Below are 10,872 nucleotides of genomic sequence, written 5' to 3' on the forward strand. Positions count from 1 at the left end.
TTGGCCCTGGCGGAGGTTTTCCGGTCGAAGGAGTGCGAGTCACCCCGGCCCGAGGCGCTGAGTAACCACCAACTCCTCCACGTGGGCGACATCCCCAAAGGCCATTCAGCCACGCAGGTTGTGAGTTCTTAAAAGATCATAGTAGTGCATTGTGCATAAAGAAATGTCTTCAAAAAAGCAAAGAAAATTGGAAAGAGATGCTTAAAAGTGAAGACATGGCAAAGCAAGTGATTTGGTGATTTCTAGGCTTTACAAAGTTCTTGATTTTAGCCTGTTTAAAAAAAAAATTATTCCAAAGAAAGACTCAGCTGTAACATTTTGGACTTTTCCTCTATCTTCTAGTTTTATACAACGAGTAATAGTTATAAAAATATATAAGCTGAAATCTGTGGAGAAAATTGTCTACAGATAATTTATGGATTTATATTTAAACTTGCTTGTGTGTAAAACTGTTGAATCTACATGTAGTCCTGACATTCAATGTTATTATCAATATGTGTGGACTTACCCCTTTCTAGTTGTTTTGTGTTCTCTCTGTAATGTTCCTGATAAAGGTGTTCCTTAAGCATTTCCTGAAGAACTGGTTTCGTTTTGTTGAATTCTTTCAGCATTTGTTTACCTGGGAATGATTTTACTTCTTTACTTCTTTTTCCCATTTGAAGGATAATCTTTGTATTTTTTTTTTTTGGAGAGATTTTTCCTATAGGGTGCGTGCGGTCTCCAGACAGAGAGAGACATTAGAGACAGAAAGCGAGAAATCACCCCCCAGGGGTTATGGTCACGCCGCAATCCCTTCTCTTCCGTTCTCCTCTCAGGATCTTGGGCCTGCATGCACACACGCCCGGCGTGAGTTTTAAGCCACCCGGTCCAGTACTTGAACTGCGGTCGGCTATGTGGGAGTCCAGCGACATAGCCATTACGCTAACTGCTGGTTCCCCTATTTGATGGATAATCTTGATGAGTACAGTACTCTTGGTTGAAATAGCTTTTCTTTCAGAGTTTTAAATATGTCTTCTCATTCTTTCCTTGCCTGCATTTTTTCAGCAAAGAGAACTGATGTTAGTCTAATGGGATAACTTTTGTAAGTAATTTGGTATTTCTCTCTTGCTGTTTTTAGAATTTTCTTGTTGTCATTGACTTTTATCAATTTAGCTATTATATGCTTTAGTGAAAATCTTATGTTATATATCTATTTAGTATTCATATCTTCTGGATTTGGATACCTGCATGTCTCTCTAAATTTGAAAATTTTTTAGCTAATATATTATGAAAGATGTTTTCTATTGCTTTACCAATCTCTTTACTTTCTGGAATACTTATTATGTAGTTATTTGGTTATTCAATAATGCCTAGGATTTACCATATATTGTCCTCATTTTTAATGGTTATTCTTTTATTCTTTTGTGTTGTTTGAACTAAATCATAGGTTTTGTCTTCAAGGTCAGAGATTCTTTCTTCTGCATGGTCTAATCTGCTGTTGGTACTTTTGAGGGAAGTTTTGATTTCCTGAAGCATTTTCTTTATCTCCAGAAGTTCTGTTTGATTCTTTTTCAGTGTGTCTCTTTCCTTAGTGAGTTGTTCCTCCATGTCATGGAAGGATTTTTCATCTTCTGCAATTGGTTCTGTTTTCTCTTGCATCTTGTTGAATATTATTACAATGTATATTGTGAATTCTTTTTCTGACATTTCTGTGATCTATTGTATTTTATCCATAGTTGGTGAGGAATTATGTTCTTTAAGGGGGAGGAATTTTCTGATTTTCTTATATTTCTTTGGGCTCTGTCTTGTTTTTTAGTCATCTTGTGGTATATCACTTCTTCCTTTGGTGGAGTATGTTTCTGTAGCTGTGTGCTCCTGTGCTCTTTATGATATGGGTAACATCTCTGCCAATTTCCCTCATCTATTGTGGGTGGGAGTGTAGAATCCACTGTAGGTTTTCAGAAGGTAATTTCTCTCCTTTTACTGCTAAGGAAGTTATTGGGAACGAATTCCTCCAGAATCTCCTATTTTCAGGTTTTGGTTCTTATATACTCAAACCTAGCTGTTCCCAAGGTGGATGGAATTTGTGCTGACAGGTAGAATGTAAGATGAAAGGTCACTTCATGTGGTGCTTAGGGCAGCAGCTTCTACCCTCTATCTCTGGGATTGCAGTGCCTCCCTGTTGTTCCCTGGGATTTCAGGAACCAGTTATTAATTCTTAAAGGCTAGAGAGCCCCTTAACCCCCACAGCAGCTGGGTGGGGGTCCCTACTAATGAGCTCAAGCCCAGTGGCTTGGCTTGGGTTGGCCTGTTGCTCCTTCTTCCTCTAGGATTGCCTATTCTCCTTCTTTAACTATCACTAGTTGAGTATCTACCTTCAAATTTGACCCATCCCCTCACTTTACATATACATAGTACACTGGATACTTAGATATTTTTGCTCCTGGATGACACACAGGAAAACTAATTACTATATTTTAATAAACATTTAGTGTAGGCTCTACACTTGAGTTAATTTGAACACATCTGTCTAACTGCCATTTCAGATATTCACACTATTTTGCTGCACCTTCCCTTTCACCCCATCAGTATAACCATATGCTGTGAATTCTGCCTCTTAGTTTTCATTCAAATCTTTCTCTTCCCTTCATGACCATCCTTCCTACCTTAGTCATTTATTCATTCATCATATGTGACCTGGGTTAGAACAATGGTCTCATAAGTGGTCTTCTTGACTCCTGAGTTCCTTATTCCTAGCCACCCTCTTCTCTGTCACCAACTAATGGAACACAATTGTTTATATTACTTAGTCTACTGAAAGGCTTTCAGTAAGGCCCCCCCCAATACTTAGTAGAAACAGTTCAAATTATTCAATATGGCAAACAAAGCTTTGTGATGTGAACTCTATCTTACCTTTCTAGTGTCATCTCTTGCCTTCCCCACTTTTCTGCAGCAGCCACAACATTCATTTTAACAAATGTGCCTTTTACACGCCTCCATGCTGTTCTACAGCTGTTCCGTTTTCTACTGATCATCTGTTGATCTGCTAATTCACCTACTTCTTCAACTTCTAAGCAAAGTTGAGTGCTTTCTCTTTCCCCTTCCCATAGTTCTTTGTTCACACTATTATTTCTACTTGGACCACATTTTATTGTGACTATTCATGTTTTTGTCCCTTGCAGTAGACTTTGAGGCTTTTGAAGGGAGGGACCATATATCAGCTTTCTCTCCTCCTGTCTGACATACATTAATTGTCTAGAAAATGTTATTTTAAAAAAGCCAACGTCCCTCTGCCACTGAGTCCCCTATAGCTCCCATTTGCACTTGCTTTCCTTCAGTCTTCTTGAAGGAATTCTCAACACAATTCTTCCCATTCTCTTTTACCACTGTGGGTAATCAGATTCCTAGTTTCTCCACTTTTAAGAGGCAGCTCTGGGAAAGGTCAGCAATGACTCACACATTGCCAAGCTCCACAAACACTTCCCAGTGCTTGACTTATCTGATTTATCTTATGCCTCTGACACTGAAAACTACTCTCTTCATTTTAGAACCCTATGACACTGAGCATTTCTTTCAGTCTCTGACCTTTCAGCTGCCTTTGTAAACTCCTCTGTTTGCCTTCTCTAAAGTTTGGTCCTCAGTCCATTTCTCTTATTTCTTACATTCAATGTCACAGTGTGATTTATCACAATGGTTTTAATCACCACTTGTGTTCTCATAAGTCTCCAAACTACATCCAGCCCTCACATCTCATCTGAGCTTCATATTTGAATATCCAACTGTCCAGTAGACATATATATCTTTGTCATCTATAGTCTCCTTAAAGACAGCAAGTGCAAAACTGAATTAAACCTCTATTCTTTGGCCCGTCCTTATAACAGTCTGCCTCACCACCATGCTTTTGAAAACCTCTACTGAATTTCTTATGTAAACCCCTACAATCTTGAGTTCCCCCAACTGTAAGATAGAGATAAAAATAGAACTCAACTTGATGAGGCTATTAGGTTTAAATGAGTTGCATAGAACCAAACACATGATAAAAACTCAGTAAATATTTATAACATTATTATTATTGTTATATACTATGCCCTATCCCTTCTTTTATCACCCGAGGTAAGCAGGGCTTTGCATATTGTAGACCCTAAAGACACAGTTATTGAGTTGGACTGAATTGGATAAATTTGTGGATGACCTGAACTAGAAAATATGTATACACGATAGTATATTGAGGGTGGACAGGGTCAAAGCCAGCCCTGTAACCTAGTGGTTTAGGGAGCCAGAAGGGAGCCAGATCCCACATGGCTGACCATAGTTGGAATACTGGCTCTGGTGGCTTGAAAAACATGCTCAAGAGGATAGAGAAATGGAGAGGAGGATTTCAGCATAACCACGCCTCATTAGGTGGTGCTTTCTCCCTCTCCTTCTGTCTGTTGGTCTCTCTCTGGCAAGTGCATGTAGCCTCTGGAAATTAAAGAAGCAAACAAAAAGAAATGGCATATATAAAGGTAGCCCTTAGCACAGTGGTTAAGTACTATGAGCAGGAACCCATATCCCACATGACCCAGTCTGAATCCTGATTGGTGTCTTGAAAAACACTGCAGGCATGTGTGCATGTGTGCTCCAAATCCTGATAGGTTGGAGAAATAGAGGAGAAGGAATTGAAATTAAGGGGTGCTTTCTTCTATACATTCTCTTTGATGAGTGCATGTACTCTCTGGCAATATGAAGAAAAAAATAAAGTGTATAAATAAGCCAACAAATCAAGAGTCTCAGGTAATACATCCCTGTAGGTGCCATCATTATACTATAGAAAGAGGTTGGTGGATTTACCGTATTGGACACTGCAGACTCCCTCAGATCCAACCTGTAGGGTGGAACTAACTCACTCCTTGTTGCTGTATATCCCTCCTGGGGACTACACTGGGCTGAAGAAAGTCACCTTACCCAAGGTGCTTCCCCTACTTGCATCTAGACTGGTGGATGAAGATTACTAATGCCTGACCTCTTTGCTCTAACTCAGAACAATTTTACAATGCTATCCCAGCTTCAGGCTCTCTATGGAACATGAGACCTGTTGAGACTCCAGTACAGCCCAATTTCTCTGCCCAATTCTGCTTCCTTTATGCTCTGTGATTTCTATCTTGAATTAGAATCTATTTACTGAAGAATTCAGTCTGCAATATTTTGTAAAGGATGACAACCTGGTGATTTACATTTAGACATAATGTATGTGAGATGTATATGAAATGACTAAGCGGCACACCTAGCAAGAAGTGGAAGATGTGATTACTACTTTTTTGAGGGGAGAGAGGATTTGGAAGAGGGTGTCAAGACAGAACTAAGTAGCTTCTCATAGCAACTTCAATCTGAGTCTGGACTTGCACCTTGAATATTGTAAATTGTGAGTCTCTTAGGCTCTGTGGCATTTTCGTGTATTTTCCATCACGTGTGTCCTACTGGGAAATGCAAACATGAATGGAAAGAAGTCCTGAGGCTCCTGCCTATGGCATGCTCTTGGGGGAAATAGGTGAACTTTGTGCTATTGTGAGCACATATCCCCTGGCAGGTAGTGATTAAGTCGAGGACTGAGATGGATTTTTTATTCATTAAATAAAAAGGACAATAACATTAGGAAAAAAAATCATTTTTCATATTACATTAGAATTTTACTTTTTGGGACCAGCAGATGGCATAATGGCTATGTTGCTGGACTCCTATGTAGTTGATTGCAGTTCAAGTCCGAGACCCGGTGGCTTGAACTCACGCCAGGTGTGTGTTCATGCATGCCCAAGATCCTGAGAGGTGAATGGAGGAGAAGGGATTGCTGTGTGGCCATCCCCCTGGGGGGTGATTTCTTGCTTTCTGTCTCTCTATCTCTCTCTGTCTTTCTGGTGAGTGCAGGTGCCTTATAGCAATCCCACCTACCCACCCCCCGAAAAAGAATTTTACTTTTCAAAGACTTGTTCTAAAGAAAAACCCACTAAGAACTAAGAGGATCTAGTTACTAAATTTTCCACAGAGGTGTAACTGATCACAAATTGATTCTGGTGGGGTAGCCAGAATTGGATTGGGTTTTTTAAAATTATAATATGGGATGAGCAGATGGCATAATGGTTACATAGCTAGACTCCCATGTAGTTGACCACAGTTCAAGTCCCAGACCCAGCATCTTAAATCTCACGCCTTTGCTTCTGTGTGCTTGCCAAAAATCCTGATAGGAGAATGGAGGAGAAGAGATTGATGGTGTGGTCATTCCCCAGGGGGTGATTTCTCAATTTCTGTCTCTCTGTCTTCGCAATTTCTGTCTCTCTGTCTTTCTGTGTGTCTCTGTTGAGTGCATGCACCCTATAGCAAAAATCTCTCAAAAATCAAACCAAAGGAAAACAAAAGCTATAGTGTATATCACAGTTTCTGTTTATGAATTGCAAAGAAAACAGCTATGTTTAAAAGTAATACATTCACATAAAAAATACGGAATTAAATAAAAAGTAAGAATCCTCTATCATCGCATGCTCCACAATGCCACTCCTCTAAAACAGTCAACATTAGAAATTTGGTGTGCATCTGGGTGAATGTATATCATGTATTTAAATTCAGAATAAATTGATGAATATTATAAGGAATACAGATAGTGAATCTCACTGTGAAATTTCTTAAGCCAATGTATATAGATATGAAAACCTCTGCCATCTCAGTCATCATTCTGCTTGGTCGATTCTCCTATGTATATAACAGTGAAGAGCCTAAATTATTGCTGGACTATTGACTCTTTTCCTTCCTTCCTTCCTTCCTTCCTTCCTTCCTTCCTTCCTTCCTTCCTACCTTCCTTCCTTCCTTCCTTCCTTCTTCCCTCCCTCCCTCCCTCCCTTTCTCTCTCTCTCTCTTCCTTTCTTTTTCTTAAAACAGTTTCCCAAACCAAACCATACCAAATCAGTCTTGGCCATCCACCTAAGGACATCCTATTTTCCTTTCCTTCTAAATCCAATATTAAGTTCCCATATTCATGCCATACCTAGATTTGCTCCTTTCATTTATTCATATCAATTTCAATTTAACAATGGAGAATTAGAAAGTTTCCACTTCTCAGACGATTGCTAGAATTTTTTTTAGTTTGTTTGTACCTGTCACAACATGTGCTTGCACGTATCCAAATACTAAACTACTTTTTCTATATATATCTGACAATAAAAGGCTTCAGTCATCACCTCTGAAATGATTAAAAATAAATTTAAGAAAGGATTCAGATTTTGGAGGCTTTCAAAACCATGAAATAAACTATAATTGAAAATGATATATTTCTTTGGAGAATTTTATAGTATATTAAATCTGAACATAAAAGATTAGAGATCATCCAATCCCATTTTATTGAAGTTGAATTTTTAACAATACGAATATGCAAACGCAACATATATCATAACTATAAGTGGCTTAGATGATGCATTTTAATCTCTAAAATATCTCTGGAGATAAGAATCTGCAACATTTTGTGAAGGATTAGAGTCTGATGATTTACTGATACATTTGGATAAATAGAAGGAGAATTCAAAAAGTGGAAAGTGGAATTAAAGTATGAGTTTATTTTAGTGCAAAAAATATTTGAAATCCATGCAGAGTTTATGAACTTTTAAGCAATCTCTCATAAATTTGATGATTTGGTGGCAAGACCTGGAATGAGTCCCTTATAAGAAGAAAGTAAATGTTATTGCTCTTTTAAAAACATTTCCAGCAATTTGGGCAGAAACTAGCCAGTGTGAATATCATGCTAGTTAGTTGAATTTTTTTTAAAAGCATTAACCATAGCAGGAAATTTTATTTAGAGGCTATAAATTGATGTGTTTTTCAGGTTCAAATCAAAACATAAGGCCTTTAATTATAGACAGCCACTTTTTTTTTTACTTTATAAATAACAAAGGGATGATTCATATTCATATTTTCTTGTCATAAAATACAGTTAGAAACAAACACCAAATTGCCATATCTGCCACACTAACTATAAATAGGATATTTTTCTAGTTTCTATGGGTCATTTGCAAGTCTTTGAATCTTTGTTTTGAAATTAATCTTGTCCTTACAAGCCTTCCTTTAGAATGAGTGAGATCCACTTCAAAGAAGAGCATTTAAAGGAGTGGTGAACCATGTGCTTTTTATCTGTACCAGAGAAAATGCTGTACTGTCGCCTAGCAATTAAAAGATGCAGCTACAATATGAATTTAAAAGTAAAACGAATCTGTAAAATAAAACTGAAAACTTTGACTTACTGAAAACTTAATTTACAATATAGTAGAATGCTTGTAGAGAGAAAAGTAAAAACTGCAATGTATCAAAAAATTAGTGATGAAATCATGTCTCTGAGACATTTGCCCAATTAACAACCATGAGAACAACCTTTTATATCAAGCATCCTATAAGCCCAGAACATTTATCTTAAAATTGCCATTCTTAGAACAATGAAGGTGGTAGTTGGAGTGGTGGGTAGGAAACTGCTAAATATAGATAGACTATAGATTTTTCAATTGCCACCACACTTTGTAACCAGCTACCACCTGAAGTTTTTCTTAGTCTATTATAAGAAGTATATTTGAGCCAGCAAAGCATGAACTTGTATACAGTACATGTTTGAATATACTGCTATTGAAACTTCCCTGTTATTTACTCATACTTAACACAGTTGACTTGCCCAGTAAAATAAATACCAGCATCCAAGAAACCTCACCGTGTTGTCAGAACACTCCCTCTGTAACTATCAGCACAACTGATGCCTGGGACAACCCACAACAAATCTGGCTGCAGATTGTCCCAGGGACCCAAGCCTAAACAGTGATTTTACATGGAAGCTTTTTGGCATCTGAGAGGTTAAACCCTCAGAACATCTAGGAAGAACGAGAAAGTAAGTACCATACTTCTAAAACAATGCTGGGAAGAGGCTAGTCAATTCTTCAGGATTGGATTAACACCAAAGTGTGAAGCAAATGAATTTAATCTCCTCTATATGCAGGGAGAAATGAAAGCTAAGAATTATATATGCAAGTCTTCTTTTATTGCAATTCAATTTTGCAAATATTGTAATAATCTTGCACTATCGATGTTATTGGAAAGCTACTTTCTAGCTGTTTTATAGAGCATCTGTGCACTTAGAATTTTGATGTTGAGTGCATTGATTAGTTTTAAAAATCCTGAATGTTTTCTTTCATAAAATTTTAATCTTAGGAAACTGACAAAGACCTGTTGTTTATATGTGTGTATCATTACCAATAGCCTTTAAAATAGATCATAAACTCTTATTTTTGCCATAAACTTATTGAAAGCTTTTCCCTATTGTTTTAAAAAGATATGCTCTTAAGATTTTTATAAGCAAGCAAGAGAGATTAAGATATTTTAGTGTTTCTATTTAATACTAAAATATTCACAAGATGATGAGAAATATGCTCTCATAGTAAATATTACTATTTAAAAAAAATTATTTTTTTATAGCCAAATGTTTCAATAAGATATTCCAAATTCTGGAACCACCCCTAGTCATATGAAGGCTACATATATACTTCTTGAATCATTAGTTCATTAGTACAATAATGGATTATATTTATGTAGTTTGATGGACTATACTTCCCTCTGGCAGTGAGGGCTCTTCATTTGAACAAGGAAGGAGAAATATTTTTTGTTTTGTAATATAGCTTGAAGTAAAGACAGAACTTATCCCTTTTCTCCCATCATATGTTTTAAAAAATAATATCATTGATTACAGACACTCTGGGATTGGTTGAATTGTCAAATTAAATTTATTAATCCAAGAACCAGAGATTGTTATCTGGAAAAGTCAATGGAAAACTGCAAGTTAGGATTATTTGCCAGGATGTGTATAAATACTCTACCCAGTAGAATATTCAATGTAGGGATATTTCAGCCGAGCTTTATTAGATATTGCATTCCTTATTTGGAATGCACAGCACAGTGTGCATTCTACTTCCTGCATTGTTGATGGGTTCATTTGAACTTACAGAGCCTATTCTAGACTCTGAATAAGGGACTGTATTGCCCATAATTATTTTATTTACAGAAAAGATGGTCGACTACGTGGGAGTCCAGCGACATAGCCATTACACTAACTACTGGTTCCCAATATATATATATACTTTTAAGAACCTGAGATGCCAAATAACTAATAACTGTCTATTTTCCCTCTCCTACTGCCTCTTTTATCTTCTTTCTTCCTTTTCTTTTTTTTTAGAATGATAAGTCTTCCTTTGAGCAATCAGAGAAATGTAAATAGTCTCCACCATTTATTAACTCCTTAAGTGCTACCAACAATAAAATTGGGAGGTTGTAAAAGGCCTTGTAACAGAGCTCTCTGTTTATTTTCCAAAGGCGAATTTCTCAGCACACACCTCACAGAAGGTCCAGAAGAAACGGATGATAGCGTTCTTCTCCCCACCCTTTTCTGCAGCTATATAACACCTTGTCTCACCCAATTAACTAAAAGACTAGAAAATAGAGCTGATAAGACATTTCCTTGATTGGGATGTCCCTAGGAATCAGAGAACTCAGGCCATCTCAGTCTGTCCACATGGTCCATGTTCTCTGGCATTATTCAGTACATATCTTAAGTACTCAGTGTTAAAGAATTGGATTTTTTGTTTTCAGTTATTAATATCTACAGTCATTTGACAAACATAGCTTGGAGAATTTAACTAGAATTTGAAAACTATCACACCTATACAGAACATATTACTGAATTCTTATCTTCTCTGGAGTACCTGGAATCTTAATGAATCATATTTTTAGAGGAAAAATTATGTTAAGATGAAGTAGGAAAGCAATTTTTCTAGTTTAAGAATACAGGTGAAGGGACCAGCAGTTAGTGTAATGGCTATGTCTCTGGACTCCCATGTAGTTGAC

General features: G+C 37.1%; 1 pseudogene; it reads right to left on the bottom strand.

The window, feature by feature from the left end:
- Window positions 1–10,872, bottom strand: part of LOC102484937 (YEATS domain-containing protein 4 pseudogene) — a 63,048-nt pseudogene that overhangs the window by 693 nt on the left and 51,483 nt on the right.

Source organism: Tupaia chinensis, unplaced genomic scaffold (assembly GCF_000334495.1).
Source record: "Tupaia chinensis unplaced genomic scaffold, TupChi_1.0 Scaffold000028_1, whole genome shotgun sequence".
Taxonomy (NCBI): domain Eukaryota; kingdom Metazoa; phylum Chordata; class Mammalia; order Scandentia; family Tupaiidae; genus Tupaia; species Tupaia belangeri.